Source organism: Saccopteryx leptura, chromosome 12 (assembly GCF_036850995.1).
Source record: "Saccopteryx leptura isolate mSacLep1 chromosome 12, mSacLep1_pri_phased_curated, whole genome shotgun sequence".
Lineage (NCBI taxonomy): Eukaryota > Metazoa > Chordata > Mammalia > Chiroptera > Emballonuridae > Saccopteryx > Saccopteryx leptura.
Window position 1 is genome coordinate 31,750,610 of NC_089514.1, and position 25,759 is coordinate 31,776,368.

Genomic DNA, 25,759 nt, shown 5'->3' on the forward strand with positions numbered 1-25,759 from the left:
ATTTCCCCCTTCACTCAAATGCCATTTGTACAATGAAGTTATATAATTTCTAAGTGTGTATACCTTGTTCAAAACAGTTAAAGGAATGACCAAACATATTATGACACAACTTAAAGTGCATACCCATGATGACACATTGTTTTAATCATGTAGAGAATTTTGGCGAATAATCTATAAAATGTTGCTATCCCACAAAAATGATTCACCAAGTACAGTCTTCCTCCATATAACACAATCTATTTTAGTGATAATAACAACACTTTACATGTAGCAAGTCCTTTGCTATTTACAAAGCATGGTTTATACTCTCTCATGAAATTGCACAAAAAACCGTGTAAGCCATAGATGACAAAATAAACAAAACTCAAGTTCTTTGTCATCGGCTTTCTTCCAACATTTCCCTTCCTTTGGGTGCACTGACTATTTGCAAGGTCAATGTAGGGGGTTTCTCTGTTGTTTGAAAAAGTTATTATCAATGAATTTTTTCAGGTTGTTTGATTAACTATCATATTTCCCCATGCATAAGATGCTCCCATGTATAAGATGTACCTTAATTTGGGGGCCTGAAATTTGAAAAAAAAAATGTATTACATAAAGTTAGTAAACTCAAGTTTTATTCATCATAAAATTCATACAACTCTTCATCACTGTCAAAACTCCCATCCCTTAGTTTGTTCTTATCTGGGTCTGATGACAAATCAGTTCCATCTATTGCATTTGAAATGCCACAATCACTGTATAAGATGCACCCAGTTTTTAGACCCCAAATTTTTCAAGAAAGGGTGCGTCTTATACATGGGGCAATAGGGTATATCCTAATGATCATTTGGTTTTCACATTGAATGAGTCAAAATTTTTGTCCTGCTCAATTCTGGTTGGTCAAATAAATTCTACTGGCCAAAGCCACTCCCTTATTATACAGTTATTTCTAGTTTTTAAACAATGGTGGGCTGAAGTCTTCCCAAACACTGATTTATCCTTCAAGTCACTTTATGTGTCATCCCAGCAGATGTGAAAACAGCAAAGTCTCTGAACAATGGCCTCCTCTTGTCCCCCACAAAGAAAAAAAGGCCTGAAAATAAAAGGCTCCTGAAGGAATTACACCTCCAAAGTCAAAAGACTGACTTTAGATTTGGAGGAAAACCTGCTACTGGAATACAGTCAGGAGAGAGGTCTGATGAGAAAAAATAATGATCTAAAAATAGGAGTCTTTAGAAGTATCACTACTCAAGACCAGATAACTCAAATTCCCATTTTCAGGGGAAAAAAATTGAGAGAAAGACTAAGAAGACTTTTGAAATTATAAAATAATTCATTAAATAGCTCTATTTTATCAAAGTATTTAACTACTTTTCAAAAGCCCAAAGTCCTGGCTGTTTCTCCTCAGTGTCTACACCTAACAGTCAAGGAGGGAAATCAGAGGGAACATGTCTGCACAGAGTGAAAAATATACCATTTGGCTAATTATATATCTGCCACATATGTCCCAGCTCGCTGTCTTACGCATAAAAGGGAGGAGAAAGTCTGGATATCACAAAAATAGCCCCAGTGTGGAAATCAGAAGAAGGACCTGACTTCATGTGTGGCTTTTACTTTGTCTTACTGTAAATGCCACACAAGGAGCAGGGTAAAAACGGCAAACCAAGCAAAGGAGAGTTTGGTTTCCTTAGTTAAACAGCTCAGTACAGTTGGAAGTGCCCTCATGCCAAAGCAAGCTAACCAATCAGTCCTCTGAAGACTTTTGCCTCTGTGTCTTATAGAAATATAAAGGTTACTACTCATTGGAGTAACATTCACTATACGTTTCAAAATATGCTGGAGCATGTTTAAGAAGGTTTCTTTTTTCTCATTTTTTTTTCTCATTAAAGGAGAGGCATGGAGGCAGAGAGACAGACTCCCAAGTGCGCTCAGACAAGGATCCACCCAGCAAGCCCCCTACCAGGCGATGCTCTGCCCATCTAGGACGCTGCTCCACTGCTCAGCAACCGAGTTATTTTACCACCTAAGGCAGGGCCATGTAGCCATCCTCAGTGCCTGGGGCTTGAGCCATTGAAACCATTAGAGCCATTGCAGCCATGGTTGCAGGAGGGGAAGAGAGAGCTAGATGGGGGTGGGTGGGAGAAGCAGATGGTTGCTTCTCCTGTGTGCCCTGACAGGGAATTGAACCCAGGACATCCATATGTTGGGTTAACACTCTACCACTGAGCCATCTGGCCAGGGTCAAGGAGATTTCTGAATTACTAAAGCCACTTCCCAACCCACTGGTGTTGAAAAAGAAAAAAAAAAAACTTCTGAAAAAATCTGATTTGCCATTTGATTTGGATGAAGATTAAAAATACACCACAGCAGCTGTTCAAGTTGATGTCATTGAAATTCCAGTTTCATATTTTAATTGCTACTATGAAAAATTCTTTGATTGCACTTGATGAAATTAAGTTTTGACTTTTTAATGATTAAACATGGGAAAATTCAAGTATGTCCTAGTTAAGAATTTAAATGATTGTGTGTGTTTAAAAGATGAAGTGAAATCTACTGGGACATTATTTTATCTCGAGGCGAGATACAATACACAGTAATTGCACACGGTACTTGCTCACTTTCAGTTCTTTCAAGATGACTAAAATATCCCTTCAAAGAATAAGTCAGCACAGAGCTACTGGGTTAAAGCAAAGGAACCTGTAGTCCTAGGCTGCTCATTACTATTCTGTGACAGGAGTCATTTTGGAGTAGGAAAAATGACATATTCATCATCAGTTGTTGCGTGATGGTCTCACGAGTCATTGGTCAGTCAACACACTCATAAATGTGGTGCCCATTCAGCTCCCAGGGTAGGATTTCATTTTGGAAGATGACCAGGGTGCTTGCAGACAAGAACACAGCCGAGGAAGTCACTGGTTCCACAAAGACCCCCAGATCACATAAAGGTTCTTAATGATGAAGTCCAGACCATGTGTTTCTTACTGCAGGCAGAAAGACCTGTCCCAGACTGGAGCCGAACACGACAATGGAAAAAGTGAAAGGAGTTAGCTTTTGACTAGAAAGGAAATGATGAATGGGAATGGCGACCATCGCACCACACAAAAGGGTTCCCCCAGAAAATGTCTCTTTGCCGGACAGATGTATGGCATTCTTACAGATTCATAAAATTTTGGAATAGTTTGCAGTCATTATAACACACCATTTATAGTTATCAAAATATAAAGCCTCAAAAATTTTGATAGGTTTATCAATATTCATGATAAATTTTACATCTCTTGTGAACAGATGCAACTTTTGGATGAAAAATTCATTCTTTCATTTCAAAGGAAATATATATATTTTTTATTTTATTTTACTTATTCATTTTAGAGAGGAGAGAGAGAGAGAGGGAGAGAGAGAGAGACGGGGGAGGAGCTGGAAGCATCAACTCCCACACATGCCCTGACCAGGCAAGCTCAGGGTCCCGAACCGGCGACCTCAGCATCTCCAGGTCGACACTCCATCCACTGCACCACCACAGGTCAGGCTCAAAGGAAATATATTTTACTTTATTTTTAAAAACACATGCAGTGCCATTTTGATAAAGACCATGATAAATTTGATTTTATGAAGGTAGCTATCCTATGAGCACAGATGGAGAAAAACCATTTGATTATTATTTCTAAACCATCCACTTAAAATGATATAATTCTTGACTGAATGGTAAAGTGGCCATTCGCCACTAAGTTACTCAGGTTCCCCTTCGTGGGTGGTTCAAGGCAGTTCTACATATGGGGAGCGAACTCTCTCAAGCCCAGGATCCCTAATAAACACCCTTCCTAAAGTAGAATTCGTTGAGTCTGTTTATAAGCACAGGTAATAGTGATATTTATAGCTCTACAAGTGGCATCTTTAACAATTATAAATATATAAAGTGGTAAAGTTTGGAGAATGTGTCTTATCCAATTAAAGATCATCTCTTAAATATCAACCAAGAGTTAGGAAAACAACTACATTGAGATGCAGGGCTAACATATAATGATAAGAAGTACTTTTTCATAAAAAAAAAACTTTAAGTTTTAGAATAGTTTTGGTTTCACAGAAAAATTGCAAAGATAGTACAGAGTCATCACATACCCTTCACCCAGTTTTCCTTATAGTTTTAAAATCTTAAATTATTATGCCATTTGTCACATCTAATGAACCAATCTAGATACATTATTATTACCTAAAGTTCATCCTTAATTCGAATTTCCCTAGTTTTTGCTTGACGTCCTTTTCCTCTCTCGAATCCCATTCCCATTCAGGACACTGTGTCACGTGTCTCCTTAGGCTCCACGAGACAGTAACAATCTCTCGGATTTTTCCTCGTTTTGATAAGCTTAAAAGTCTTGAGGAAAACGGACTGGTCTGGTGTTTTGTATAATGCTCCTCTACTGGAGTTTGATATTGTTCTCAGGATTAGACTGGGACTTGGGGTCTGGGGAAGGAAGGCCACAGAGGAAAAGTGCCGTTCCCATCAAATCTTACTAAGGGCACATGCTATCAACATGACTTGCTGCTTGACCACCTGGCTGAGGTAGCTCTGTCTAGTTTCTCCAACATACAGTCACCCTCTCTCCCACACCATCCCCTTTTTCCTACACTACACTCCATGGAAAGAAATTATATGCATAGCCCACACTTAATGAGCAGGGAATATGCTCCACCACCTTGAAGACGTAGTATCTACATAAGTTATTGGAATCCTTTTTTTATGGGGGACTTGGCTATTCTCCTTGATTTATTTGCTTATTCTATCATTTATCTACAATCATTATGAACTCACAGATTTCTATTTTATACTTTGGATTGTGTCCAATACTCAACTTTCAGTTATGAATCAAATCCAATAATTTGATATTTATTTTGTTGCTCAATTTGTCCCAGCTTTGGTCAATGAGAGCTCTTACTGTTTGCTCCTAAATACTACTTTTTAAAGAGATAGCTCCATCTTTCTTGTTCTTACAACATTTTCTCCCAAGTTGTATATGAGATTATGCCAATTTTCATGTTGATTTTATACTGTTTTAAATGTCAGAGGGAGACTGTTTTCTTTGGCTCATGATGGCTCCACAGGTCATCTGGCTGAGTGCTTCCCTTAGTTGGTGGACTGTCAGATTCTCACCTGGAGCACGACTCCACAGAATGATGACAATGGATCATTTCAGCTTTTCTTATAAGCTGTCATCACTTTTTCTTTTCTTTTTCATTTCTCTTTCCTTTTTTTTTTTTTTTTTTTGCATAGTTTCCTATAACATGTTTATGCAAAGAAGCTGATTTTTAAATGTTTACAATTGTGAAACTAACCATCAAACCTAACTAATCCTATGTTTGTGAAATTAACTATATTTGAGAAAATAGAGTGAAATCACAGGACATTTAGAGTTGAATTTAGAATACCATATTTCTAACTAGACAATCCAGAACTAGTCTTTCTCTCACTCCTTGGGAAAAAAATCTCTGGGCTGGTAACATTGGGTCAGTAATCAAATTTCACGTCTGGATTTTATTTTACCTCTTTGGAATAGTGTAACTTATAAGAAACATTATTTAGATATTTCAGTACAATCAATTGTTAATTTATAAGAAGGCATAGAGTATATAAATATATAAGAATACAAAGCAAAATTTTGAGCCTTATTACTGAGACATCAGCCTGGTATATGTAAATAAATTTTTATTTCATGAATATTTCTGGGTTGTTTGCTCTGTGCAAAAATAGCAGCTTTCTCAGTGGCCCTCCATGTCATCTTTCAAGGTTAAAGTAGAAGGATATTGTAAAACTGTGGAGCAGTACCCTAAGATCTCCAAGACTTAAGTTCTGATGCCTTGCCTGTCAAAATGGAAAAGGCATGAATTCAGGGAATTCTAGGCTATTCCCTAAATGAAAATATTTATGATATTTGTTTAAAGGGGCAAAAAATGGCAAAAGAAGGAGATGGTACACACATACTCACACACACACACACACACACAATCTCTCCTAATAGTAAAGATTTTAAAACAAGCGATAACAAGGAGCATGAAGGAACAGTGGGCTATGCATAAATGTCCCAAGGCCTCAGCAACCTTCTGTTCTCCTCCAGGAAGTTAGTTCATTCTTTTTTCTAAGGAATTTCTTCCGCCTGACTGCTTTTAAAGGTGCCAACAGCAACAAACCACCACACACGAAATAACCAACTACTAAAAGACACACACACAGATACATATGTGCACACATACACAAGCACACAAACGCACACAGGTGCACATACGTGCACCCTCTTTCCCCTGCCTTCTTCTACCCACACCTTCATAAATTCCCTCACGCGCCAGAAGCTATTGTGCCACCACCAGAAATAGGAGCGGCCACCTCAGCCCGTCTTCCTTGGCTGGTAGGTGATCGAAGAGGACACAGAGTGAGGAAATAACCTAAAGGAAAACAACAAACTACAGCCCAATGCTAACACCTGGGGGTGAGCGGGTGGACCCTTGAGCCTCAGTGCAGAGGTCTATAATGTGTGGAGAGGCAGAAAGTCCACCTGGCTGCTACAGACTAGCACCTTACACTGGAACCTAATTCATTGTTTCTTCCATGAAATGGAAAAGCAAGGTTTGGGGCCTTTTATTTTCTATGACTTGAAGAAAGGGAAACAGAGGCAGAAAGGTCACTGGACCTTCTCAGGACCACCCAGAGAGCCTCTGGGGCTGAGCTTCTCTGTAAAATAAAGGTTTACTTTCGATGCTCAAATAGACATTTTTAAATGTTTGCAAATCCAAAACCTCAACCACTGGTCCCCATGTTTATAGTTCGGGATTATACAAATTTCCCTCGGTCCTCCGAGGCCTCATCTCAGAGGCTTGATTGATGCTCCCCTGCAGCCCCGGGCCAAGGGGCAGACTGTGTCACCGAGAACACAGCCATTAGCTAATGGAAGACATTTTTCATCCCGTGGAGGGACAGACGACTGCAGCCAGTTCCAGGGCCAGCCAAAAGTGGCACCTAGCAGCTCGGAAGGACGGCAAGTGCCCAATGCCCACACGGCAAAGAAAACCCACATTAAGCAACATTAACTTTATCAAGGTTGTTCCTGGCCCTCTCGGAAGCCCCCATGAAGGTGAATCGCCGATACGATTAGCGTCATAGTTTGATGTTTTCTATTTCACCGCCACGTCTTAAACAACTTGTAAATGTTCCTGGGAGGGGCAGAAGACCTATATTAGTGGTGGACATTCTAGAATTTCTTTGTTGGAAGGGCTTAGGTATAGCATTTTCTTTGGAAGGAGACTAGGGAGAGAGTTGGCTAGGAATTTTGACTTGAAACTCTGTTTGTATAGCAGTTTATAAAATATTGAGGGGCTGTCACGGGGTCATGCGAAAGAGTGGAGGTGCTGGTAGAGATGTAAAGGTCTCTTCTCAGGTCCCTCATCACTGCCACCGTATGCAAGCGACACGCCAGCAGGGAAGGAGAGAACGCGTGTGAGTCTATAAGATCAGGCGCACCGCCCACCGACTTCTCCCTGCCGCTGCCTTGGTCCACAGCCTGGATGGCCAAGGTTGCACACATAGGTTCCCGTCATTGTACCAGGTCAGGGGATAACTTGGCGACGCTAGCTGGAAAGAGTAGGTGTAAACAGGTTTTTATTTTCCCCTTCTTTTGGCTCTCCATGAATAGAACTTTCACAGGAGAACCTCAAGCTGATGGAAAAATTAGATAATCACACCCGGTTGCCCTGAACTCATCCTTGCGGTAGGTCAGCTAAGGCTCTGCATTTGAGTGAAGAAAAACTCATTGCCCCATTTTTATTGATGTCTCTGGGGTGGCAAGAGACATGAAAAAGCAATTCTGACAAATTTAAGACAGTTTTTTTTTTTTTTCATTCTGATTGCTTTGACAGAATAAAAATAATTTCCACGTTCATTAAATGCTGAAATCAAGCAGCAAGCAGTTTTCTCAAAAGTAAGCCACCAGTGCCCTCTCCTGGCTGATTTTCTGTAGTGTGCAGGATGGAAAATTTGCAGGGCAAAGCGGCAAAGCAAGGTTTAAGGGACACAGGAAAATGTCCGTGGGATGACTGTATATTTCGTGGAAAATTACAGATACTCACATATTTAAGATTAACTGTGAAATCTTAGTTGTTTTAAAGTGTTTGGGTAAATACTCTTTCATAAGACATATGAAAACTAGGCCCTTATCATAGACAATACTACTCAGCTGTAAAAAGAGAAGGAAATCTAACCCTTTTCAACAGTGTGGACAGACCTGGAGAGCTTTATGCTAAGTGAAATAAGCCAGGCAGAGAAAGACAAGTACCATAGGAATTCACTCATTTGTGGAATCTAACGAACAAAATGAACTAACAAACAAAATAGAGACTAACCCTTAGATACAGAGATCAGAAAGATTTTGGAGCTTGGTGAAAAGGGTGAAAGAATTAAGCAAAAACAAAACAAAAAACCTCATAGTCACAGACAGGGGTGGTTACCAGGGGAAAAGGGCGTGGGGGAGGGAGAAGAGGGGAGAGGGGCTAACTGGTGATGGAAGGGCATTGTCCTCGGGGTGGTGGACACACAGTACATTATACCGATGATGTGTGATAGAACTGTACACTTGAAACTTACAGAATTCTATTAACCAATGTCATCCCAACAAATTCAACAGAAAAACAGAAAATACAGAAACAACACAGAATGCACATATCTACTGATTACTCTATCGTTTTCATAAATAAACATATATAAATACTAAACAAAAATTTTTCCCTTTAGAAGAAACTGTACAAATAAACATAATTTAAGCCAGTTTTCCCACTCACATCCCAGCCCTGCTTACATACTCCAGTTTCAAATTTAAAGCAAAGAGAAGCTCACCAATCAAAGGCTTTTATTGGCAATGGAAAATAAAGTCCTGAAGCCCACAGCTAACTGACTTTATGGGAAATAGTTGATTTTGCGAAATGTTTTTATACTTGAGAAAGATGATTTTTAGTTAAGAACATTTCCATCTGTGGCTAGTTTCTTTTAAATACATATTTTAAATTCAGGGACCAGTATGACTTCTACATGTTTCGTTAGGCATTTCAGATGCAGTATTATACTCAGGAGCATATACGCCAAGATATAAATCAGTTCTCAAAGCTTTGCAAAGCCCGCAGGTTCTTCTTCCGTTTCGGTGAACTCGCGTTTTTCCCGTTGCTGTTGAATGGATTCTGGTGAACACCAAGCCCCGTTTGGGTAAGGAGAACCCCTTTCATTGACAAATCCCGACTGAAACAGAAGGAAGAGTCTACCATACACGAAAAACACACGAATAAAATATGCTGGCTCTGTTCATGGGGGGATATAGATTATGGAAATGTGTAGCCCTTTAAAATGAAAATTTCTCATTTCATTGCATTGACAAAAAAGAAAAGGAATTCCATTCTAGGCATTTACGGATTTAATTTGCCACAGAGGTTTGGTAGACAGGAAGCACTCAGTAAAATACACGGACTGTTTGAAAGTCTCTCAGAGCTCAATTTGTGTCATTTTACAGTCTGAAGGGGGTCGTTGGATCGAACCCACTCCATCAGGATGTGGCTCCTTTCAGTAGCCAATACGTTATTTCAAAAAGTAGCTTTTCCAGAATTGTATAGAAATAAAACATAAATAATCAGTAATGATTTGGGCTCATGCAATGCAAACTAAATTAAAAAATAAAAGCTTTGGAGATATACGTAGGTTTAACCCCTGCATTCCATCTCTTTCTAGCCTTGTGAATTTGTACATGTTAGTTAAGCCTTTCTTGTCCTTCAGGGCCTGGTCTGGAACTACTTTTCAGAGTGGCTGTGTTGAAGATGCTGTGTCAGGCTTCTGGCATGTAAGTGTTCAATGAACGATAGCTATTACTAGATTTACTCTTAGGATTTGTGTCTGCTTTGGCTGTCTTTGTGACGGTACAAGAATTAGGAAGGGCTTAATTATCCAACATGGAATGAAATGACAATACATGAAATGAAATTTATTCACTTGTCTCATGTAAGATATAACAGAGCCCTGGCCTGGTAGCTCAGTGGGACCATCGTCCTGAAGTGCAGAGGTTGCCAGTTTGATCCCCGGTCAGGGCACATATAGGAAGAGATCAATGGTCCTCTCTCTTTCTCTCTCTTCCTCTCTCACCAAAAATCAATAAACCAACATTAAAAAAAACCAGATCATTCATTTTGAAGTCAAACAATATATCTTTAAGGGTATAGAATAAAAAATAAAATGCTGCCTGATTTTCTCTCGAATCAAAGATCTCATTTTGTTTAAACAGAAAACAAGTAAGTCCATTTAAAGGCAGTGCATGGGCGATTTTATTTGCTCAGTTTCCCTTTTAGGACATGATCATCAGACCTCTGGCTGCCTGAACAAGACTGTGGTGGGCGAAGGCCAAGCACTGAGGGCTCCCAGCGGGCAGGCACTAGGCCGGCTCCCAGGAGCGAAAACATGGGGCAGATCTCAGAAGGAATTTAAAGAAAACATGAATCAATGCAAACGCCAATTCCTCACAGGCAGACTTCATTCTTAAATTGCACACCAGTGGAGCCACTAATAAATTATTAGGTATCTTCGTTTTGAAAGGCTTGTCCAACATTAACTAATTTTACCATGTGATATTTTTCAAAGGGATAATTAGCATTCTCATCTTGCAGATGGGGAAATAAAGCAGGAACATCATCGCATTTAAAAAAGAACATCATTTCATGTGATGACTAATATCATCGTCAGTGGCCAATATTATTAAAGGGTGGAAATACTCTGTCTGCATACAAAACTGACCTGTCTGACCTAATAGGATAAGGCGGGTGTTTGGAGTTTTCCTTTTTAATTACTTGCTCCCTTCCTTACCCGCAACCTGCAAAAAAGGATTTCAAGTGGCTTATCAAAAAGAACCAAAACACAAAAGGATTAAGTAAATAAATGAAGAATTTCTGAGGACAGGGGATAATAAAGTCACGGGCACGGAGAGCGGCCCCATGCTGTCCAGACGCTGGCCGTGGCTCGGAGCCTGCTCCTGGGTTAAGGAAATAAAACAGTGACTCACCATGGCCATAAGATAAAATGTGCTTTGACTTGTGTTTCCCAGGAGGGACAGGTCGGCTGCTTCCACCAGGCTTCCTGGCCTGGCATTTGCAGTCTCCTTTCAGCCCCATGCCTGCCTCGGCTAACGCATAGAGTTTGGGCCGTGAAGTCGGTCAAAGCTAAAAGGCTGGTATGTGGATCAGAATGTGTGATTGTGCCCAAGGTCGGGGCTTCCTGACAGGTGTGTCACTAATGGGTTACAAATGAGCTGCCGATCTCTTCAGCCTGAGGACGGCTGGCACCCCTTCCACATACCTCGCTGTACCACACCCATAGTGTAATTTCGATGTGAGAAATACTGGGAGGTACAACTCTAGAAACTGAACTAATACAGTGTACTTAGGTTAGTGAAGAGACTGAAAGTTAAACTCCTAAGTCCAAAGACTGGTGAGGATACTGTGTTCTGTGCACCCATGCCTGGCATCCCCTATGAAGTTCTTTTCTCCTCTTCTGAGTTCTGACATCATGACCGCCTTCCTTAAAGGCAGGAGTTGGTTTATGAAATAAAGGTCAAGGTTCAACTTCATTTCAAGAAAATTCTCAACCAATATCTATCTATAAATCTGAAGATACACCACATTGCCACTTGCTTCTCCCACCCAGGACAGAGCTGTGACCCAGGCTCTGGTTACTACATAGAGATGCCAATAACAGAAAAGATGCTAGCTTGCCTTAAGTGACCAAACCAAATGAAAAGGCCCACATAAAAGTATTTCTAGACTGTCGCTGCCAATGGGGATAGAGGATGAATCAAGGGAATTTAATTAGCTTTCTTTTCTGCCAACTTGCCAAAGTTGGTTTTCATTTTGGGAACATGGGGGAGTAGCTATTTCCAAAAATGCATGAAACCGACTCATGGCCACAATAGTAGCACGCAGGAAGTCCACCCTCATCTGTGCCCCACAGACCTCCTGCCCTTAGGACAAGCCTCCCACTGTTCTCCCAAAGGCAGAGGAAGGCTGTGGGATGTCAGCGTCTGATCGAAGCTGGTGCGAATGAAGGTCAAGACACAGACAAAGGCTACCTCTCCTGCCCTGGCTTCCAAAGCTGAATGGCACCCCTCTTCACATTGGTGCAACTAGAAGGGAAGACACCCTGCCTGCTCCGGGCAGTTCTGCTAGAAGGAGATCCTTCTGTGGAAGCATCTTCACACGGTCCAGATAAGATGAGTCCCATGATTAATAACGCAGTCTTTATGCCATTGCATGTCAAAGGGCGGGGAAGTTGAACTTTCCAATGAGAGCCCTGTGCATGGCACACCTTGACTGGGGGACTCAGCATCATCCACAGGAAGAGTCCTCATGCTGTGCAGTACAGTATAAACTCCTTCCTTTCCAAGCTGCCCTCCTTTCCTTTCATGGCGGGAAAGTGATTAGTGCTAAACCAGAAGCCTTCAAAACAGTTTGGGTGACATGATCAAAAATGCCGTGCAAGCCCTGGCCAGTTGGTTCAGTGGTAGAGCGTCGGCCTGGTGTGCAGGAGTCCCGGGTTCAATTACCAGTCAGGACATACAGGAGAAGCGACCATCTGCTTCTTCATTCACTCTTCCTCCTCTCTTGCCCTCCTACGGCCATGGCTGGATTGGTTCAAGTGCAACTGCCTCAGGTGCAAAAAAATAGCTCAGTTGGCAAGCAATGAACCCAAATGAGCAGAGCATCACCCTGTAGGGGGCTTGCCAGGTAGATCCTGGTGGGAATGCATGCAGGAGTCTGTCTGTCTATCTCTCCTCTTCTCACTTGGAAAAAGAAGGTAAAAAATGTGGTACTTGGGAAACATCTTAGAGTTGAAGAGTACCCTTTAGAAACTGAAGTTTTCTTACAGATAGTTTATAACCAGTTGCAGTGGCCTTGAAATATCAACTACATAGATATTTTTTTAATTTCTCTTAATGATAGTACCACAGGACCTCGAATGATGTTTTGTTCAACAACATTTCATTAAGACATTGATGAGATGTCATGGGAATTTACCTATTATTTATACCAATGAGCCTATGACAAAATTGGTTTTGTTATACAACATTTGGCTGCAGATCCAAGAACCTATCAAGGCAATGGCATGGAGGGAGGGTTTACTGTATAGTCCTCTTCAGAGTGGTAGTTCTCAGAGGAGGTCCCTAGACCAGCGCATCAGCGCCACCTGAGAATGTCCTACAGGTGCAAATTCTCTTCCCTCCCAGGCCTACTGCATGGGAAGTCCAAGGGTGGGCCCAGCAATCTGGCTCTCACAGGGCCTTTGAGTGAGCCTGATGCTCCACTCAGACCATTCTTTCCTCTTTGTCTCTTGGCTTTAATGCCCCTGCCGCGTCCTAAGTTTTGACAACCATGGGATCATCCAGTCTAGTCTGCCTGCTTTTTACTGTCTCTGACACTCCTCATTCTAGTGGTTGGCTGAGTTCCAGCTGTACCCACATTTGGGTGAGATACGCCTGTCATACATTTTTCCAAGCTAACCTCCCAAAAGAGTCAAGGCTCCGAAGCATAGCTTTCTCATCTCCCATTTTAAACAATTGCAACTCTTTGACGTTCACTCCTTCCCAGAGCAATAACAATTATGACACAGTAATAAGGAAGACAATGGTGGCCATTGTTTATATATGCTAGTCACATGCAGCACTGAATCACAGGTGTTATCTGATTTTATTTTCAAAACCCTGAGAAGTGCTATTATGACCTCTATTTCACAGGAAGCACATCTTGGTGCTTTTCAAAGCCCATGTAGATAACCAGTGGTACAAAAAGAACTTGATTCCAGCCTCTATCTTCACATTCCTACATGTTCAAAATTCTGACATTGACCCCTAAACTTCCAAATGCCTAAATAAGTCATCCATCAGCCACCACTCTCATCTGGGGCTACTGTACTCTCATCTGGGGCTACTGTACTCTCATCTGGGGATACTGTGATACTGTACTACTTACCCCACACACATGCCTCCAAATCCTTGCAAAGGCAGGACCGGCTGCCTGGAAGACCCTGCCCTTCCCTTGAGCCTCAGTCCTGATCTGAAGTCCAGTTCAAGTTTTACTACTTCCATGGAAGAATGTCCACTGTATGTGGAATGTACATGCAAGAATGAAGGGCTCAGACCGACAGAGAGGCAGGCCTCCATTTGGGGAAATCCAATCAGTGTCGCCAGGAAGGGACAGAAGCAAAAGTTGGGGCAAACATTCTTTAATCCAGCACCTACTTACTGAGTACCTGTTAGATGGCAGGTACTGTGCTGGGTGCTGCAAAACAGACAGACTCCCAGAGTTCATAGCGCTTACAGGTGAATAACCAAATAAGTAAGATAAGTAGAGGCTATGATAAAAAGCTATGGAAAATGAAATAGAGTGATGTGACCAAAAGCCCATAGGTGATATGGGATGCAGGGAAGGGGAGGGAGGTGCAAGCTTAGGTTGAGAAGACGTGACTAAGGAGAGGACATGGTTTGAGAATTGAAGGGTGAACATCAGCGGGCCATGCTGAGAGCTAAGGAAAGGCATCCACAAAGAACAGAAAAGAAACCAGGGATGACGGAGAATACTGAGCAAGGGAGAGAGTGGTATGAAGAAATCAGGATGCAGAGCAAGGCTCAGACCTGGTCACAAAGGACACCATGAGGAGTTTAGACTGGACTGCAAGGGCAACTAGGAGCCACGAAGGGGTTTTAAGTAAGAGCGGTGGGATTTCTTTATTTTATAAAAATTTCATAAAAATCCCTCTAGTTTCACTTCTCCTTCAGCTAGTTCCCCAGTCTTTCTGTCCTCTCTTCTCATCCATGGATTCAGAATTCAAAGTCCTTACGTTCTGGAGGAGCAGAGAGAGTGCGCATGCCATGTCGTCCCTGTGTCCCCAGCTCCCGCACAGGGAGGCACACAGAAGATGCTCAAGAATTGTGAATAAAATTATAAGAGAAAAACTGAATCTGGACATATCTTTGGCTTACATGTATTAGCAATAACAAGGTTCTTACAGCTAATCATGTGGTTTAAAAAGTTCTCCTTGCTACTAGAAAACAACTTGAATATTTTTAGAGCTCAATTTTTGCCTCTCAAGTTCCTCCCGAGTTTCGGCCATGCTCACTTTGCTGTTTAATTGCTGAACTCTTCTCCTCCCCATGAACTCTTGTCCTGCCATTCTTTCCCTCTCATTTAGAATTGTTTTTATCCCAAGTCTCTCTCGGGTATTTCATCATTCCTTACCTCCTCCCGTTTCTTTCTGTTCCAGTAACAGCCCCAGTCCAGACACTGTCTGGAGAACCATGCCCAACTCTTTAATTTTTCCCTTAGCAGTCCCATAGACCTACCCTCAACCCTTACTCCCTGTCTTGTAACGCAGTTTATGCCTTGTTTTAAAAGTAGTCTTTTGGTTTTTTTAAAGGTAGAGATCACATTTAACAAGGTCCGTTTTACTACTGACTCTTGATGATGCAGAATGCTGGCTTTCCAACATTGCTCCATGGGGAGTGCCCCATAGAAAGCTCCTCTCACTGTGTGCTTATGCCTGGCAGACTCTGTCCAAGCCAGGTGCCAGGGCAAGTCACACTCAGGAGTCCAAGATTCTTGGGCTGCTTCTGAACCCTCCGTGGCTGTAGATGGAACCTGCATCTGGGTTTAAAATAAAACCTTTCACTTCCCAAGGGGTCGGATCACTGACTTAAATCTTACAGATCAGCTAGAGAATTGCTAGGGACATCAGAGAATTGAAGAGCTGTTCAACCAGTAATATCCAGCCATTTGATGTCCTACTTCCTTTTAAAGGAACACCATGGGTCATTCATTATTGTTATAATGCTTTCTGACACAAAAAGCTGTATTATTTTCCCCACAATTCTTTTAATTTTCTCATAAATAATGCCTACCAATGCATTTAAAATATTATATACTTAAATATATACCATAATAGATGCTAAATTTATTTATAGATCCTTATTCAGGTACTAACTGATTGCTTTTAGACTGAAATGCAAAAATATAACTTACTTGTTAAACTGGAGTTCTCCATGATATAGATGCAGAAAAAAAAATACCATCATTGTCTTATTAAATAACATATGAAGTGTGTACATTCATATTGAACTTTGGAGTGTTATCAGGAAAACCATCTCCCTGCAGGGTGCTTTAAAGTTAAAGAGGATGTTGCAGGATTTTCTTCCTTAAATTACATACTCACAGGCTGCTAACTGAATTTACTGATACCTACATGTCACTTTGAATCTATGAAAATATAAGTTATAAAAAGTAAAACATATTCAACAATTATAGAAATTTCCATGTATCACATTTAGTTGAATTCTTCTTTGCATATTTTCCAGACTGTTTTCATTCCCTTTATTTCTTACCCCTCATATTTAGCGCATTTTGTTTTTTTAAAAAATTGAATTCTATTTGCCTTATGCTTTTCTGATTTTTCATCTGATAATTTTGCAAATTATTTTCTACATGTTGAATATATAAAACACTCTCCGAGAGGAAAAACGCTTCCCTCAAATAGGCTGCATTCCAGTTAAAGGGAGACAGAACAAGGACCAAACTGACTGATACAGACATGGTGAGCGTCAGAGTGCACGAGGACATGAACGTGAAGGAGGGAGGGCTAGGAAGTCTTTGTGAGAAGATGGGTCTTGGGCTACGTACGACCAATGGGATGGGCAGGGCTGCGATAATTAAACAGTAGAGGGAAAGGCATTTGAAAAGAATAGGAAACAAGACCACAGGCACAAAGACAAGAATGGACGTGGACGTTAGTAAAGAATGAAGAGACCGGGCTAGCGTGAGCCGAAGGCTCTGGTATGGGACATGAGGGGAGGTTAGGCGGGCAGACGGTGGAAGGTTTTGGGTGCTTTCTTACTCTTCTGAATGATAGAAGCCTTGACATTCTTTGCCAAATGCACAGTTATTCTGGGAATCACATGTTAGCTTTTCAAAGCATTCAATCCGTGACCTGAGCTCATTTTTAGGTACTCAATCACTTAAATTCATGAGAATAATGCCCCTTGAAACACTAAAACATGAGGCAAGATCATGCGCTTGTATCAAAATATTTTCTGCCGTCTTTGTATAACCTGAGAAGAATGAGACAAGAAAAAGCAAGTAGCTCCGAGCTCAACAGCCCTGTCTTCGACGGAGCTGCAGATTTCAAAGAGGATTCTCTGCAAGCAGATCTCAGTAAGGAAGCCGGGAAGCCAGCTGCTTGGAGAGCTTAAGTGATTTAGCTTAATTCCTCTGTAAACTATATTTTAAATGACTAGGAAACCACATTTCTGTGACTGGTATTGTTTAAGGGGATGGAAGCCCAGCTAAAAATGCTTTGGTTTTCTTTCATAAATGTTCAGTTTTATTCTTCTGAGACTTGTTTTGTTTCTCCCCCCCTTGCCTTAGCAGTCTCTGAAAATCAGCCCCCTGTGAGGCATAAAGAGACCGGGCTGCCCACTCTGTGTCTTGAGGGCTCTGTGTTGGCGCGTGGGTCTTGTTTTCTCAGAGATCTAGTGGACTGTGCTCTTTCCGGTTGCTTCATAAAGTGGCTTTCTATAAATGAAATAAGCTAAAACAAATTCACCATGATTTCCCCAAAAATAATGTTACCTTACCCCCCACCCCCAAAAGTAAGAATAAGGCTTAAAGGTTGGTTTCTTGGATGTTGAGTATGGCAACCCTAGTTTTCAATTTTATACTGAAGAAAAAAGGCCCTCCTAGGAATAAGCGGAAGTAAAGGTAAGTCCTTCACTATGATTAGGGAGACGCTGTAAGCACATGGTTAAAAAAACCCTCTAAAAGAAGAATTTTTAAAACTTCTAGAACAGTTTGATCTAAAAAGGAAAGCTACATATGTGTGGGAAATAGAAAAAGGCTTTAATAAGAATTGAGCTTCTGGCACTGGCTGGTTGGCTCAGTGGATAGAGTGTCAGATTGGTGTGTGGACATCACAGGTATGATTCCTAGTCAAAGCACACAAGAGAAGCAACCATCTGTTTCAATTCCCCTCTCCCACAACCAGTGTCTTGATTGGTTTGAACACTGGCCCCAGGTGCTGAGGATAGCTGGGTTGATTTGAGCATTGGCTCCAGACAGAGATTGCTGAGTGGATCCCGGTCAGGGCATATGCAAGAGTCTGTCTCTTTATCTGCCCTCCTTTCAGAAAGAAAGAAAGAAAGAAAGAAAGAAAGAAAGAAAGAAAGAAAGAAAGAAAGAAAGAAAGAAAGAAAGAAAGAAAGAAAGAAAGAAAGAAGGGAGGGAGGGAGGGAGGGAGGGAGGGAGGGAGGGAGGGAGGGAGGGAGGGAGGGAGGGAGGAAGGAAAGAAAGAAGGAAGAGATTAAAAAATGAGCTTCTCACCTGACCAGGTGGTGGCACAGTGGATAGAGCGTTGGACTGGGATGCAGAGGACCCAGGTTCGAGACCCTGAGGTCACCAGTTTGAGCGCAGGCTCATCTGGTTTGAGCAAAAGCCAACCAGCTTAAACCCAAGGTCGCTGGCCCCAGCAAGGGGTTACTCGGTCTGCTGAAGGCCCGCGGTCAAGGCATATATGAGAAAGCAATCAATGAACAACTAAGGTGTCGCAATGCACAACAACAACAACAAAAAAAAAAACTAATGATTGATGCTTCTCATCTCTCTGTTCCTGTCTGTCTGTCCCTGTCTATCCCTCTCTCTGACTCATTCTCAAGGCACATATGAGAAAGCAATCAATGAACAACTAAGGTGTCGCAATGCGCAACAACAACAACAAAAAAAACTAATGATTGATGCTTCTCATCTCTCTGTTCCTGTCTGTCTGTCCCTGTCTATCCCTCTCTCTGACTCATTCTCAGTCTCTGTAAAAAAAAAAAAAAAAAAAAAAAAAAGAGCTTCTCACCCTGTGTCAAGGGATCAAGACCCTTTAGCTATATCTCATTTGATTTTCATGGTTATTGTATGCAGTCTTTCCATTTTCAAATGAGGAAAATAGAGCTCAAGGAAGGAGATTAAGGTCACAGTTATAAGTGGTGAAACAAGAACAGAAACACAGCCTAACCTGTGGTGGCGCAGTGCATAAAGCATCGACCTGGAAATGCTGAGGTCGCCGGTTCAAAACCTTGGGCTTGCCTGGTCAAGGCACATATGGGAGTTGATGCTTCCAGCTCCTCCCCCCCTTCTCTCTCTCTCTCTCCTCTCTCTCTCTCTCTCTCTCTCTCTCTCTCCCTCTCCTCTCTAAAATGAAAAAAAAAAAAAAAAAAAAGAACAGAAACACAAATCCCCCTGGCTCACAACTGCCTGCACTATAGTCATTACATCACATCAAGGGGGGTTTCCTGAAATAATAGAAACCTTAACACGTAATTGAAAAGGACTAGTGATTGAACATGTCTCTCAGAAAACTTAACAATTGTTCTCTCTTCCCCCCCCCAAAAAAGAAACCGTACATTTAATGAAATAATCTGAAATACACTCTTCTTGGGAAGCCTTGTTGATAAGAAGCATGCCCCTATGAAGTATACAAGCTGGTGGAGAGTTTAGACACAGGTTGATTAAGACATAGCAGATTATAAACAGCATATGAAAGACAGCGTATTATTAATATTGAAATGTGTGGTACAGATTATAAAATGTTCTGGTTGAGGTTAGGGTCACTGGAGAGGTAAAATTGGGACTTAACCTTGGAGGATAGGCAAAACTTTAACTTGCTCACAATGTGGACAGGAGAATGAAACGTCACCTATAAAAAAGAAAAGGCCTGGATAAAATGCAGTGTTATTAGGAGTCCAGTCGCTCCCTATCTGTGCCCTAAGAGAGACAATGCCCTCACAGAATGGCTTGGGCAATTAAGTGGAAGAGATTTACTTTAGGTGGTTAGCACGATCAGGGAGTGTGAGTGAGTAAGGCACAAGACAGACCAGAAGAAGGGCTAACATTAGAATGAACCTCTAAATCTGAGGCCAAGCTCGGGGAGGTGGTTGGAGAAGAAAGTGCCTCTTAAAGAAAAACAGCTCATGGAGTCTGGACCTGTAGATGAGCAGGTATACAACTAACAGTATAGAACCCTGTCAGCACTCAGACTTTTATTCCTGGGAGCTATCCAGGGTACTGACTGATTTCCCCTAATTTTTGACCCAGTGGACCAAGGTCTGTCCTAATGTGTCTGTAATGTAACCTTGTAATGTACCACATGAACCTCTTTACCACTCTCAAACTAATTGTCATGTATGACCTCAATTACTTACCAAGTCAACTTACACATTGTCAGCTGCCTGCTACAGTTTATCATTCACAGCCATCCACTTTACACATCAATTGGCATTCCAAGAGGTAAAAAAAATAAAATAAAATAGTGGAGGTATTATAGATGAAAATAACTTTTAAAAAAGGTCAGAAACAATAAATTGACCAATTTGTTTAAACTAATTATGTCTATATGGAAATTGTAGAAATGAGCCTTAAAATGTAGTTTGAAACTAGCTTATGATAAGCCCTGATTTTAATGATAAGGAATTTTGACTTATGTAACAGACAATTTCAAAGTTCTGAAAGTTGTGGAATAGGACACTGGTGTGACACAAAGAGTTTAGGAAATTAGTGTGGAAGTCCCATGCCAATGGATTGAGGAAGAAAGATTCAAGAGGTAGGTAGATAGCTACTTCTTTGGACTAAAACACTTTTTAGAATATATATCCTTAATTGAAAAAGTATTTTTTGGGGGGGAAGGTAGGGACACAAAGAAAACCAGATAGAAGGTGACAGAAGACAATTTGACTTTGAATGATGGGTATGCAACATAATCAAATGTCAAAATAACCTGGAGATGTTTTCTCTGAACATATGTATCCTGATTTATCAATGTCAGCCCATTAAAATTAATAATAATAATAAAAATAAAGTATTTTTAGGTATTAAGAATTTTAGCAAAAGAATTTTCCAAGAATTAAAGATCACATTGCATTCTTCTGTGTACAAAAGTATACTCCTAAATCTAAACTCGTTAGATTTAAATAACTTGTAAATAGAAACAGAATGTTCTATTGTGTCCTGTTGGTGTGGTGTTTGATAATGCAAATTTTTATCTCCCAGCTTCTCGTTATTTTTTAATATAAATAATCTGATCAATTTCTCAATGCTGAACCTTTCACTACACTGTTGCAGAATTCCCCCAGGCCGAGCACATCACTTAGGATTCACTGTTGTATATTCTTAAAACACAGCTTCCTCCTCCAGCGGGCCGTTTACCCAGCAGTTTCTCTAAGTCTCTGCTGCCCCCATCTCCCATAGATGGCCAGGAAAAGAGAAACTAGAAATCAAGACCTGAGGTCCAGCTGCAGCCCAGGGCCTTGGTAACAGGAGTGTGGCAGTGATGGAGTGTGGATCCTGTGAAGCTGATAACCCTGTACCATAAGGCGTTGCCAGATTTGGGGTAATCTGAGTCTTAAATATTTCAAAAAATAAAGGGTTAATCAAGCTCAGTTATCAGCTCAATAGTATCCATGCCTCCAACACAGAAAGGTAAAACTGGATTTGAAATCTTTTATTCTAGCTACACAATGTTGCCAAACTGTCACCGCATTCTCAGGACACCGCTGCGGCTCCCTGGCAGCCTTTGCCCCTGGGCTCTCTTTGGTAGTTGCTCTCTGCCCTAAGCCAAGTTCCCCCACAAGAGTGACCACCATTTCCTACAATTCTGGCATTCAACCAACTTCATCTTGCCAATGATGCACATTTGCACTCTTTGAAGTCAAACACAGAAGGACTGAAATTTTGTCTCTCTAAGTTATTGGTTGTACCCTTGGACAAGCTGTGCAACCTCTTGAAGCCTCGGGCTCCTTAACTATTAAAGAGGAATGATTTAGCCTTACATCACAGGGTTGTAAGAATAAGTACTAAATAAGGGATACAAAACACTTAACAAGGTCTGGAGAAAGGAAGCATTCAATCAACTGTGAACTGTGGTGATAATGAAATGATGATGATGCTATTATATTTGGAATATGTCATGGGGCCAAATATGTCAAACTTTAAGTCTTTCCCCAGTCTGCCTTCTGAGGTGCAGTGCCACCTTTTATCACAGCTCCGTGTCTTTTCTTCCCCTTCACTGCATCTGGGGTTCAACCCGTGGCGGGGGTTACTGCTCAGCTGGAACTCTGTCTGACCAGCCTTCCCACCCTCTGCTGGAGATAGGGAAGCTTCAGAAAGTCCAAGGCGCCTCTCTCCACAATAAACACTTATGCACACAGGTTGGAAGCATCGGAGTCTAGGTGGGCAAAGCACTTCGGAGAGAGGTGGCATTTGACCTAAGCTTAATAAATGTGAAAAAGGGAGGAAGGAGATCTGTTTTTCTTTCCCACCTTCAATAAACTTACTATCAGAATACTAGCTATAGTAAATTGTCCCACATGTCAAGTTTCTTTTCAGTGGGGGTAAAGTAACAAAGAATAGTTGCTACTAAAATACAGCTGTGGAGTCTTTAATACTGTGTACTACAGATGTGGCTGAACCACTGTGGCTTCTCAGTCATTCATAACTTCACAATGCTCATCGGCATGAATGAAGGTCCTCAAGTCAGCCTGGAAATAGCCAGTCCTTTCAAAACAACCACAACTAAACATCGTGTCGGCTAGAGAGATAGCTTTCATACTGTTCTCCATGGAGAAAAGACAAGGTAAAGTTTTCATGCGTCAGTTAAACCGGTGGTCCCCAACCCCCGGGCCACGGACCAGTAGCGGTCCGTGGGCCATTTGGTACCGGTCCGCAGAGAAAGAATAAATAACTTACATTATTTCCGTTTTATTTATATTTAAGTCTGAATGATGTTTTATTTTTTAAAAATGGCCAGATTCCCTCTGTTATATTGGTCTAAGACTCACTCTTGACGCTTGTCTTGTAAGGTCGACAATTATATTTAAAAATACCACAGTTTTTACGCCGGTCGCATAATTTTATTCTGTGCATTTATCCATCCCACCCTAAAGGCCGGTCTGTGAAAATATTTTCTGACATTAAACCGGTCCGTGGCCCAAAAAAGGTTGGGGACCACTGAGTTAAACCAAAATGAAATAAGATGGCCCATTGTTTTCAATAAACTGAGGGTATGCGTCAGGGTTTTTTCCCTAGCAGTAATTCTAATAGTCTGAATAAAGAGCATGTTGAACTCCTGGCTTTGGGGAGAAACCACTTGGAGTATTTCGTTAGGAGAAGGAGACAAGTGGATTTAAAACACACCATGTTTTTTAGACAACTGTTTCCCTTGCGTGGAAGCACGGTATAAATATTACTTTTAAAAATGCCATGTTTCTTCAAATGCTATGCTTTCCCCAATGTATAACATGAATGTAAACAAGATGTCTGTCAAGCAGAGCTATAACATATTGCTTAACACACCAGACTTATAATACACACCTATTATTCTTGGTTCTCTTAATGAAAGAAACTAAGGACACTGCATAAATTCTTCAACACGTTTCATTTCTCCAGCTGCCTTGTGCTGTGGAACATCAGGCTAACAAGAACTGATGCTAACAAGAAGCTAAAACTAGTGTAGCAAATGGGGCATTTAAATATATATAAACATACTGGCATTCACAAAGAAAGGGGCTATTTGGGGGGAACTAAATGGATCCCTAGACAGACATATTTCAGTTTAACATTCCACGTATTTTCCTACATGCTAACCATTTCAGTTCTTCTCAATGGAAGAAAAATACTCTGTTAGAGAAGAAGACGTCAGCAGGCAATTATCTCCAGGGCTCATATTCTAAACACAATTATTTTGGAGGAAAGGTAAAAGCAGCCACTTAAATTCTACCAATTTTCTTTGGTCAACTCAGGACCACTTCTAAACACCACTATTTGCAGACAGCAGCTAAAGAAATAAAAGACAGCACTGAAGATGCTAAACAAACCACCAGGTAGTTCATGTGTACTCAGGGAACCTGGCTATTGTATGCACTCGCTGGCCCACGAGAGCTGGAGGACCAGTTTGATTGAGATCTCTGTCCCTAACCTCCTAAATGCTCACCAGGGAAACCAGTTTTTGTTGATTGAAGCCAAATCCATGTAGCAGTAATTTCTGGCATAAATTCAGAATAAAGAAATGACTGGTGCCCTGGCCGGTTGGCTCAGTGGTAGAGCATCGGCCTGGTGTGCGGAAGTCCCGGGTTCGATTCCCGGCCAGGGCACACAGGAGAAGCGCCCATCTGCTTCTCCACCCCTCCCCCTCTCCTTCCTCTCTGTCTCTCTCTTCCCCTCCCGCAGCCGAGGCTCCATTGGAGCAAAGTGGCCCGGGCTCTGGGGATGGCTCCTTGGCCTCTGCCCCAAGCGCTAGAGTGGCTCTGGTCGCAACAGAGCAATGCCCCAGATGGGCAGAGCATCGCCCCCTGGTGGGCAGAGCATCGCCCCCTGGTGGGCATGTCGGGTGGATACCAGTTGGGTGCATGCGGGAGTCTGTCTGACTGTCTTTCCCCATTTCCAGCTTCAGAAAAATACAAAAAAAGAAAAAGAAAAAAAAGAAAAAAGAAATGACTGGTCTTTTCACCCAAATTATCCAGGTCTTAGGCTAACCGTTATGAAAGTGATGGCCCTTATCTAAATATGCAAGGTTTCACTCATCTGTCCACATCCTTCTGCTTCCACAGCTTCCATCAGGAAGCATGATCCCTACGCAACTTTGTTGCAGAGAATTGAGCTTCTTGAAAATGGTAATCTTTCGTTAATTAAAGCCAGTCTCATATAGAAGGAAGATTTAGGGTCCCGAAAAAGGCAACAGATTGAAAACAGTCACGAGCTATTGTTGAGGGGTGTGGGGGACTGCAAAAGAGTACCAACTAGTCTTAAAATGAAATGATCTGGCCCTGGCCGGTTGGCTCAGTGGATAAGAGTGTTGGTCCAGCCTATGAACGTCCTGGGTTTGATACCTGGTCAGGGCACACAGGAGAAGCGACCATATGCTTCTCCTCCCCTCCCTCTCCCTCTTCTCTCCCTCTTCTCCTCCCACAGCCAGTGGCTCTGTTGGTCTGAGCTTCTGCCTGGGTGCCTAAGATAACTCAGTTGGTCCGAGCATCACCCAGACAGGGGTTGCTGAGTGGATCCTGGTCAGGACCATGTGGGAGTCTGTCTCTCTATTATTCCTCCTCTCACTTTAAAAAAAAAGAAAGAAAGAAAAAACCCCCCGAAATGATCTATTAAACTTATAGACTAGTAGCAGTGATGGTCAGTGTATACCTTGCTTCAGCCTGAAGATTGTGGTATAGCCTCATTCATTAATAATTAGTCTTTACTATCTCTCCCCGTTTTCCAGCTTCAGAAAAATAAAAAAAAAATAAAATAAAAAAACTAAGCAAAAAATAATAATAATAATTAGTCTTTAATATGTTAAATGTAGCAAACAGATGCAATGACACATTCTATTAAATATTCAGAGAACTCTGTCCCTTTGACTACGGCCTCAGGATCCAGGAAACCAGTCTGATCTTGGCCCAGTGCTCACAGGCCGTCAAAGTTGGTCTGAACAGGTTCCAAAAACACTCTGCTCCAACCCAAGTGGGCATTGGTCAATTACAAAAGAGCATCATTTAAGCTGAAGGGGATAGTTATGGAGGCCTAAAATCAGCTGGAAACAGAGCTGCTGCCACGTCAGCAATCTGCCTTCCCCCGTGGCTCCAGAACACCAAGTTTGGCTCTTTTGTCACTAGTCATTTGCATCCAACCTGACGTGCTTGCTTAAAAAAAA

At 41.6% G+C, this 25,759-nt stretch overlaps 1 protein-coding gene and 1 non-coding gene across 10 annotated transcripts in view; one reads left to right on the forward strand and one right to left on the reverse strand.

Annotated features, from left to right (window-relative positions):
- DYNC1I1 (dynein cytoplasmic 1 intermediate chain 1) overlaps window positions 1-25,759 on the reverse strand; it is a 332,370-nt gene that overhangs the window by 183,725 nt on the left and 122,886 nt on the right. The window lies entirely within an intron of this gene.
- On the forward strand, window positions 24,134-24,209 carry TRNAT-GGU (transfer RNA threonine (anticodon GGU)). Its single transcript has one exon. It is a non-coding gene; the product is annotated as a tRNA-Thr (tRNA).